Source organism: Oryx dammah, unplaced genomic scaffold (genome assembly GCF_014754425.2).
Source record: "Oryx dammah isolate SB20612 unplaced genomic scaffold, SCBI_Odam_1.1 HiC_scaffold_29, whole genome shotgun sequence".
Taxonomy (NCBI): domain Eukaryota; kingdom Metazoa; phylum Chordata; class Mammalia; order Artiodactyla; family Bovidae; genus Oryx; species Oryx dammah.
The window spans coordinates 19791940-19802705 of NW_024070213.1; the positions used below are offsets into that span (position 1 = coordinate 19791940).

Genomic DNA, 10766 nt, shown 5'->3' on the forward strand with positions numbered 1-10766 from the left:
TAAGAAATGACCCAATTGTCCGAGAGCATCCATTTCCTACCACCTATCTAATTTCTTTGGGCAACTCACAGTTCTGAACACTTTTAAGCTCTCCTCAAGAGAAGGTGGGAAACTTGGATACCTTGTGTGGGGTTGGAATCACGAAAGGATAATTCTGACACCTGACCAAAATGGAAGTGAACTGAAATTCTTGTTTACAAGTTCCCTGGTGGCTCAGACAGGAAAGAATCTGCCTGCTAACGCAGAAAATCTGGGTTCAGTCCCTGGGTTGGGAAGATCCCCTGGAGAAGAGAATGGCTACTCACTCCAATATTCTTGTCTGGAGAATTCCATGGACAAAGGAGCCTGGCCAGCTGCAGTCCATGGGTTGCAAAGAGTCAGACACAACTAAGCAACTAACAATAGTTCTAACAATAATTCCCATGTGAACAAGAGAAGAAGGAAAATTCTACAACAGAATAAAAGAATGAACCTCAATAAGAGAGAAGATATAGAAACTTTCATTCTGAGAGCAGACTCTATCAGGGAAATAACAATCAGAAGACATAGCTTTGAAATGGAAATGCTAGTTGGAACCTTGTCTGAAGAAATATACAGCAATTTCTCTTGTCTAAGAATGCAATTCCAAGAAAGGAATTCTCAGACTGATGCACTCAGAGGGCATTGGTTAACATAATTAATGGGTTGCAAATGAGTAGGATAGGACTTAGCAACTACGCAACAACAAAATCATAATTAATACTTCCACTGTGAAATAATTAAAAATAAACAAGAGCAGAGGTCCTTAAGCACGATCCCTGGGACCAGAAGCATTGTATCAGCTAAGAACTGTTAAAAATGCAAATTCCATAGCCACACCCCAGAATCACTGAATCAGAAACTCTTGAGATGGAGCTCAACATTCTGTATTTTCACAAATTCTCCAGATCATTCTGATGCAAGCTAAAGTTTGAAATCCACTGATACTAACATTGGAAGCAAATGAGTCACAGCTATTAACAGTCCTTCCCTTTAAGCCCATATGTAGGAGAAACAAAAAAAAATGAGAAACCAAAAGGTTGAATAACCCAGAGGTTAATCATAGTTCAAAAGTAAGGATGTACCTAAAGATAAAAGTGTTTCTTAACCTAAATACAAAATGGGAGGGAATATGTTGAATCATTTATGCCATTTCCCATTATGTTTTTAAAGAATAACAACCAGGCTGAATTGCAACTCTATGTTTTTGCCTTCATCTCAAGTTTTGATACCTGAAAAAGGCAAACTCCAGGTCCAGACTAATAGAGCATTGTTGCTCACTTGATAGCAATACACCAAGATCAAGCATGATGCTAGAGAGATTCAATTCAGCCTAAATAGGCATGAAGCCCTGAACTCACTGTTCAGTGATACATCCTGGTGACTTCTCCTCTTAGTGAATTTAGGTTTGCAATTTTTCATGCTCACCTAATTTCCTACCAGCACCTCACCCTTCTTAGCCCACTTTCTTTGGTGATGAATTAGCTAAAGCTCAGGGAATGTCATCGTTGGACATCGCTTTATCAAAGTGTATTTGAACCAATAGTAAAATTCAAATGATAATTAAATAACACATAAGTGAGTTTTAGATCACCTGCTGTTTGTCTGTCTCAATCTGACCCTCCTCCATCATGAGGACAATTAAAAGTACATTCTAAAAGACATAGCAAAATGCTCTACAAAAATGAAATATAAAAATAGACCAAGACTTCCTGAGAGGTTGTCAACATATCTAGCTCAGCAGAGGAAGAAAAGTAGCTAGAGGTACCTCACTATCTGAGCTAAAACCACACAGGAAGTCTCAAACTCAAGGAGCTCACAGCACTGCAAGGCTCAGGGTGATGTACATTTCACTGTGCAAGGCAGGGTGACCCTGACAAGTACTTCCTCTCTTTCCTCACTTTCCTGCAAGGTCTAGAAACAATGAAACAATAGGTAAAACTTTTAAATATTACTGATTTGAAATCTGCCTTTAAATCCCTGGCTCACTTTAAATTTGGCCTCTTGAGAATGGATTCCAGTACATTGGCAGGTGAATTCTTTAACACTGAGCCACTGGGAAGCCCCTATTGTGTTTTTAGAGTAGTTTTTCTTCTTTGCTCAGAGATGAGTAAGTGTGAGCCAATTCTTTTTGCTGTCATCTATCGTCTATTGTTTACTAAGTGAAGCAAACTAGCATTTAGAAAATCCACGTGTTGCTGTTCCACTTAAGCCACTTCATCTGTTCCTCAACAAACTTGATAATAGATTGTTTTCATCATTTTATTGATGAAGACACTCAGATGTAGGAGCATTAAGTGACTCACAAAAGCACACACAAATGCATATATGTGACTTTATGTAGAGTATTTATATATACTTTTAAAGAGCTCCCTTGTGGCTCAGATGGTAAAAGAATCTGCCTGCAATGCAGAGGACCCAGGTTCCATCCCTGAGTTGGGAAGATCCTCTAGAGAAGAAAATGGCAAACCACTTCAGTATTCCTGTCTGAGAAATCCCATGGACAGAGGAACCTGGTGGGCTACAGTCCATGGGGTCACAAAGAATTGGTCATGACTAAGTGACCTACACTTGCACTTCACTTTCGCTTTTACAGATAAAGAATAAAGTGTACATTAACATAATGAGAATTATTATGTGTACATTCTCATCCTACTTTTCTGTTAATAACAGAAAATGTTTCATGAAATTCCAAAAACCAAAACAAAAATACTGGACTTTCCACAGAATCATTTTGCTTTTTACATTCAAGAGCTATCATGCACAAAATTTAATTATGAGAGACAGGAACAAACTGGGCAGACTAGATTTTTGCCTCCAGATGACCAGTATGAGCTCACACTGTCGGGAAATGAGTGAAGAGAGAGGAAGTGGCTAGTTCAGGGGTCTAAAAGTAGGCAGGCGGGGCGTTTCTAGAGAACGATGTGGGGTGAGGAGAGAACCACCAAGCTCCAGCACCGTTTGCAGCCTAAATTAGTGCCAGCTAAAAATTGTAGTTTACCATCCGGTTCTCACAAGGATGAAGTCACTGGCCCCTGCAGTCCTGACCTTGAACAGACTCTGAAAGGAGTCCAAGGTGGAGATCAGGAATGAGCCTTCTGTGCTCTGAGAAAAACTGGCAGAACAGGCCTTCACATAGTTAGATATTTTTAGGAGAAGAGTTTATGAGCCCAATTTTTTACATCTTCTGATATCTAGAGAAGCACTAAAATCATTAAAGGAGAGACTGCTCCTCTTGACTAGCAGCAACCTTCTTGTGACTAGTAGCAAACCTCTGCCAAAATGTGTGCTTAACTACACAAACCCCCCCTTCACTAATATATATGTGTATATATACTGATCTTACTCCTCACTTCTTTGGAGCAGTTTCTCAGAACTATCTGACATGCTGTCTCCTGGGCTGTAGTTCTCATTTGGCCCAAATAAAACTCAACTCACAACACTCACGTTGTGCATTTTTTCCCATTGGACATAAGGAAATTTGTGCTTTGTTGGGAGCATTTCCTTTCACTATTCTACCTTCAAAACAATTGTCCAATATCTCTCTCATCAGTACTGCATCTTAAATGTTTAGCAAGTGAAAGGCCATGGATCAGACCTCCTGTTATTCTTGGGGAGAAAGATCCCCTTCCCACCCTCACCCCCACCCCCTCCCACCACCCCAATCTCCCTAACACACCCTCAGGCCCACAGTCCAGCATACCTTAGCGGCCTGTGGGGCTCAGAACTTCTCACCCCAGTGCTAGTCCGTACTTATTCAGTCACATCCCTCTAAAGAGAAGAAAAGCAACCCAAAATACAGGGGTTTTTTTTCAAAAGGGTAATGCCTCTCCAAAAAGAGCTGCCCACGTGTTTTCCTTCTTCATACATACACTCTGTTGTGCTAAACCAGAGAAGAGGGAAAACCTTTTGAAAATCTGTTACTAAAACTCATCTCAGCCTCACAATCAAAATGCTGGTAACCTCAGACAAGCAAGTTTTTCATAGCAGCTGTTCTATATCCTCCTCCACCTTAATCACAGCAGCAACAATCCATTTCTCACAGGTAGATAATATCTTTGCCAACAGAACAGTACTCATAACCACTGGATAGATAATGTAAATATTATTTACTTGTGTGTCATGGCTGTTCTTGGAAATTCTTAATGAAAAATATGTGTGTAGTTCAGTAAATCACAGTCACAAATCCAATATTGGAGACCAAAATGGAGAACTGAGGGAATTTCCTGGTCCAGGGTTTAGGACTCTGCACTTTCACTGAGAGGGTCCGGGTTCAGTCCATCTCTGGTCTGGGAACTAGGATCCTGCAAGCTCCGTGAAATGTAGGGGAAAAAAACCTGGGAGAGTTGAGATTAACAAATGAAAAAAGAAAATGTATCAGACCATTAATAGTCTTATTCATTGCACCTGTCACAGTACTTTATACAGTATCTGTTTATGTGTCTCTCTCTCCAAGTTGACCGTAAAAACTGTGTCTTATTTTCTTTTGTATAACCATCACCCAGTGTGATGTCTGACATATAAAAAACACTAGATAATCATTAGATAAGTGAATATTTTTATGGTTTAACATAGTAGAGGACAGAACTTTTAATTATGATTAACACAAAAATTTTTATTCCCTTCTTTGTTCTCACACTTGATTTCTGCTTATTAAAAAATACAATGCTATTTCCAGCTACTCATTACTGAAAATTGGAACAACAAGGAAAATATGAAGAAAAAAGAAACTTAAAATCTCGTTATAAAATTATGCTAATATGTCTCCTTTCCATATTTTCTGTGTATATTTTGTGCATAGGAGGAGTTACAAATTATTTTATGATTTTTCAACTAACATATCAGGAGCATTTCTTACATTTTGAATATTCATAAATATAATTTTTAAATTTTTGTATTTTTCAATTGTAGGGTAATATCATATATATTTAACCTTTCTCCTATTGTTGGATACTAGATTTTCCTAGTACTTGGCAAGTCAAATAATACTGAGATTTTTTAAAAATCAAATTGTGTAGTATCTTGTTCATATGTATTATTTTTTGAAGACAGATCTCTAAAGTGGAATCATTAGTTCAAAAAGTGTTAGCATTTTTAATACTACAGATATATTTTGCCAAATATATTTGCAATGCTAGTCTACTAACATTCTGAGTAGCAGCTTATGAGAATGTATTTATTTCTTTATTCTTATGAGTAAGACATTTTCAAATTGAAGCAGCTTAATTTCAGAACTTGATTTGTACGACGATGCCATCTGGTGGCCATAGTACAAAATTACAAAAGCAGAAGTGGAGGAGCCCCTTTGGAAACGGCAAAATTATGGTGATTATTAGAGGTTTTCAAAAAGTGCTCTTGCTATTTGGATTTCTAATTATCCTCAGCAACCATATAAAATAAAGCTTACAATCTTTCAAATGATACTTATTAATGCATCTTGTTCGACCTGAATTTCTGGAGAACTTCACAAGGTGACTAGTCTATCGCCTGCTGAAGACAGATATGAGTCACAAGGCATGACCTCAAGGTCATAGTTTAACAGGGATACACAAAAGCAAACTGATCCCTGCAAACGTGACCAAAGGCTTTTGCAAATGGAAAATAAAATTTACTAATATTTGTGATTTGAATCATCCTGATTTTATAAAATGCACAAATGCATATCTCATAGTACAGGCAACCTCTACAGTGGCCCCCAATCACAATTCCCCACCCCTTACTATCCATACCATTTTGGAATCCTCTTCCCAAGAGAGCCAATGCATTTCCATCTCTCTTTCTTTCTCCAGTCTCTCCCCCACCCCCATAGGAAGTAAACTGCTGTGATGTGAATGGTGGTGGTGGAATTCTCCAGGCAAGAATGGAGTGGGTTGCCATTTCCTTCTCCAAGGGATCGTTCCGAACTAAGAATCAAACCCAGGTCTCCTGCATTGCAGGCAGACTCTTTACCAACTAAGCTATGAGGGAAGCCCCTGTGATGCAAATAGCCCTATGAAAAGACCGACATGGCAAAGAATTTGGGTCTCCGGTCAATAGCCAACCTGAGACCAGCCAACACCCATGTGAGTGAGCTTGGAGGTGGGAGCTCCCTAGTCAAGCCTTGACCTGAGACCCCACCCCTGACCCGCACCTTGAAGGCAGCTTCCTAAGAAACTGAGTCAGTCACCCAGCTTATCTGTGACTCTCCCAGCTTATTTATTCACTAATAAAGACAATTTGAAACCTACTGAAACATTTCAACATTAATTTCTACTTAAGTACTTAAATTAAGTCCTATAAAATTTTTAAATTTCAGTTAAAGTGTCTAACTCTTTTGAACAGCTCAAGAAGCAAATACAAGTAAAATTATTACAAAACCTATTGCTATTCTTGTACTTAAATCTATTTTAAAATAAAGCAGTAGCTTTTAAACTTCATTTCGTGTGTTATTCCTATAATTTTTATACTTCTCTAAGGTTATAACTGTACTTAAACTGTCCAATAGTTACATTATTAGATCCTTGAATACTTTTCTAGTTTTCAGTAATCTCCATGGACCAAAAAAGCAAAATAGTTTGTCAAACAACTGATTTTTAGATTGTTTGCTTTCGCATCATGACTGAATTCAAGCTGCAGGCCATTAAGTTGGCTCTTGTTTTAAACTTAATTTATTACAAAAATGAAACATTTGGAATTCTCACCTTTCAGATAGATTTTGTATTTCTTAACCTAATATTTCCATTACAAATGGTACATGTTTTAAGTCTCATTTTAGCTAACATTTAATTATGCATTATGCTATCCTTTTTATATAGTGCTATTATCTGTTAGCACTGTTAAAAATTGTGTATGCATTCTTGTAACATTTAAATTTGGGGGCCATTTAGAAAGTCTAAGCCCTGGGAAAAGAGGAATCAAACTCTTGAGGTTAGTCCCTTTTTAAAACGTGTGGTTAAATCATCATTTTAAAGCACAAAATTAAACTCTCTTTTCCTCTTTCTGCTTTCTTATTGTGTATGATCATCCTCGTTTGGATTCTGCTTTTTCTGGGCTGACATAATTTCCAATATTTTCCCATCTTTACTTACACAGTTAAAACAAATACCTCTCTATACTTCACAAACATATAAATATAAACATATTCAAAATCATTTAGCTATATTACACATTTAATGAAATTATTAACTTTTTGAAATACATTTCTGAAATATAATCTGTTAGAGTTCTTATTTCAGATTACAACTATCTGTGCTGACAAACTTTTCTTTTAATTATCATTATGAACACATGACCTTGTAAAACAATTTTATTGATTTATATGTTTGTCTATTATAATATTACTATCATTAATGCTCAAAGTGCCCCAAATAGTTTGCACAAACTGCCCCTAATCGTTCCTTCAAGCTGACCTCTATGTACGTTATCTTTATTTATTTTTTTTACATTATCTTTAAAAGAATTTTTTAAAGACTTTATTCTTTTAGACTTCTTGGATCACAGCAATCTTCTTATGCTAAAACATTTTTTAGTTTAAAATTTATTTTTAATTGGAGGATAATTGCTTTACAACGTTGTATTGGTTTGTGCTATACAAGGTGAATCAGCCGTAAGTATACATATATCCCCTCCCTCTTCACCCTCCCTCCTGCTCCCCCTACCTCTAGGTCGTCACAGCACCAAGCTGAGCTCCCTGCGTTATACAGCAGGTTCTCACTAGTCATTGGTTTTACACATGATACTGTTAGGTATGCCAGTCCTCCTCTCTCAGTTCGTCCCACCTTCTTGTTGCCTGGCTGTGGATCACAGCAATCTTGAAGGCGGAGTTACAGAGATTTCTCAAGGAATCCCTACCCTGACACAGGCATAGATAGCCTCCCCTATTATCAACATCTCCTACCAGAGTGGTACACTTGCTGTCACTTGTTATAATCAATTAAACTGCCTTGACTCAGTCCATAGTTTACCTAAGAGTTCACTTTTGGTGTTATATTAATACATTCTATGAGTTTGGACAAATGTAAAATAACATATATCCATCATAATATCATAGAGCGTGTTTTCAGTGCCCTAAAAATCTTCTGTGTTCTGTTTATTCATCTCTCTACTCCACATCCCTAATCTCTTTACCATCATTGTACTTTTGCCTTTTTCAGAATATTGACAAACTTTGTCTTAAATGCTTCCTTATTCACAGATAACAATTAGATATATCCCTTCTCCAAACTTAATTTTTCCCTCTTCAAGCCATGAAATCAGCTAAATCTCAAAGAGCCCGGGTTCTTTCTCTTCTCCATTAAAAGTTTCTAATACTTCCTTTTGAATTTAGGATGAACATTCAAACTTACCTCATTATCTGATCACTTCCTCATTTTCATTTTCTGTTATTTTCCCCACTACTTGTAGTCTCCTTCCACACTGACCTCCTCTGAGGTTTCAAATGCTCTGCAATAGGTATTTGATCATAACTTCCATTCCTGAGGATGTATTTTAGTCTAGAGGGAGAAGGCTTTGTGATAAACAGCAACAAAAACACAGTATCTCCTTGGTATCACTGGCCCACAGCACAACACCCAGAATGTGGCCGACTGGCAGTAAGAAGCTGTGATTAAATGAAAGTAAGGGGATTGGAATGATAAACCTGATGAAAGCAATCAACATATAAATTAAAGGTCTTATTGCAACAGTGTTCAAACAAAACTAATATTATGTATCTAGGTCAAAGCAAGATTACAGAAGCATAAAATTATTGGAGAAAACTGCAGCATAATGGAGCATGCTGCCCGATAAAGACATTAAAAAAAAAGGTAAGTTTAAGAAAATCTTCCCAGACGGAACGGTTCTGGCAGTCCAGTGGTTGGGACTCTGGACTTCCACTACAGGGGGCACAGGTTCAGTCCCTGTTAGGGGAACTAAGATTCCACAGGCTGTAATGCTGCCAATAAATAAATAAATATGCATTCTTTAAAAAAGGAAAAGAAAAAAACCATGCATGTTTGCATGCATGTGCTTCTGTCTCTGCCTCAAGTTGCTTAATGAGCATGTCTGCCCTTAATTTTTTTTTAATTGGGTAACTGATCTTTTTAGTGTAAGAGTTCATTATTTATTATGAATCCACATCACTTCAGCTATATGACTTGCAAACATTTCCTCCCATTCTGTAGGTTGTCTTTTCACTTTTTCAAAAGAAAATTTTTTGACCACATGGGATCTTAGTTCCCCCAGCAGGGATCAAACTTATGTGCCCTATATTGGCAGTGCACAGTCTTAACCACTGGACTGCCAGGAAAATCTCCCTTAATTTTTATATATGTAAATATATGTCAACCCATAGTGACTTCCTACATCTATGAATAAATGGCTAAAGTGTAGAAATTTAACATTTAATAAAGCATTATTACAGTGGAGAAGGCAATGGCAACCCACTCCAGTACTCTTGCCTGGAAAATCCCATGGACAGAGAAGCCTGGTAGGCTGCAGTCCATGGGGTCACTAAGAGTCGGGCACAACTGAATGACTTCACTTTCACGTTTCACTTTCACGCATTGGAGAAGGAAATGGCAACCCACTCCAGTATTCTTGCCTGGAGAATCCCAGGGACAGAGGAGCCTAGTGGGCTGCCATCTGTGGGGTTGCACAGAGTCGGACACAACTGAAGTGACTTAGCAAAGCATTACAGTAGAATGATAGAATTCACATTTGTCCTAAGTCCTAAGCCCCCTTTCCTAATGTTACTCACGACAAATTACAGGATATGTTTTTCTTTTTTTTATGTTTTTGCAACTGCTATAACTACAAGAGCAAAATAATTTAAAATTATAGATTTTTAAATAAGGAGTTTGAAGAAGCTATTTGAAGTAATAAGGACCAAGATATTTTCTTTCAGTCCTTCCACTGGTATGGCCACCTGTGGAAAACAGCCCAGCACAGAGTAGTCACTTGGATTATTGAGAAGGACAGTCAGAAGAGAACCATTAAAAAATGATGATAAGGAGACTTTCCTGGCAGTCCAGAATCGGCCTACAAGTGCAGTGGACATTACTGGTCCAGGAACTAAGATCCCATATGCCGTGGGGCAACTAAGCCCATGGAGAGCCACAACTGCTGAATGAAGTCTGTGTACAGCAGCAAATGAAGCCTGCAAACTTAGAGCCACACCCTGCAACAACAGAAGCCACCACAATGAGAAGTCCTCACAAGGCAACTAGCAAGTAGCCTCCACTTGCTGCAACTAGAGAAAGGCTTTGTGCAGCAACAAAGACCCAGTGCGGCCACAAATTAGTTGATTTTTAAAAAATAAAATTAAAAAATGGTGATAAAGACCCAATCATTACAGTATAATGCCTATACACATTGCTAATTCCCTAGCATTAGCATTTATCATCTTTAAGACAAAAAAACTCTTAAACAGCAAATATACCTTGACTCTATATCTATTACTAATAAAATAAGATGATCTTGCCATGCTTTCTGCACTGTAATCAATTCATGGACCCACAGGAAGAAATAATGCCCTGTTGCATTGAAATCCTGGACTCAACATAAGAAGTTATCAAGCTTTTATGATAATCACTTTTTTTCCATGAAAAGGCTTCTAAGTAGTGTTTGTGCATGCCAGAGTCAAGAAGAAATATTCTTATTCAGAGTAAAGCAAAAATATTCTAGGAGCAGTTACAGTTTGTGATTGACTACTACCCTGGGGGAAAAAAAATGAGTTTCATTTCCAAGCAGGTGTTCAAACACAGTTTAAACACTTGGCAGGTAAGTTATAG

The 10766-nt window shown here is 37.7% G+C and overlaps 1 protein-coding gene across 1 annotated transcript in view; it reads right to left on the reverse strand.

Moving 5' to 3' along the window:
* LOC120858839 (C-type lectin domain family 7 member A-like) overlaps nucleotides 1-8519 on the reverse strand; it is a 48035-nt gene extending 39516 nt beyond the window's left edge. Inside the window, exon 1 of the mRNA XM_040235177.1 lies at nucleotides 8343-8519. The gene's annotated coding sequence lies outside the window, so the exon portion shown is untranslated. The remainder of the gene's footprint in view (nucleotides 1-8342) is intronic.
* Between the last annotated feature and the right edge of the window lie 2247 nt (nucleotides 8520-10766).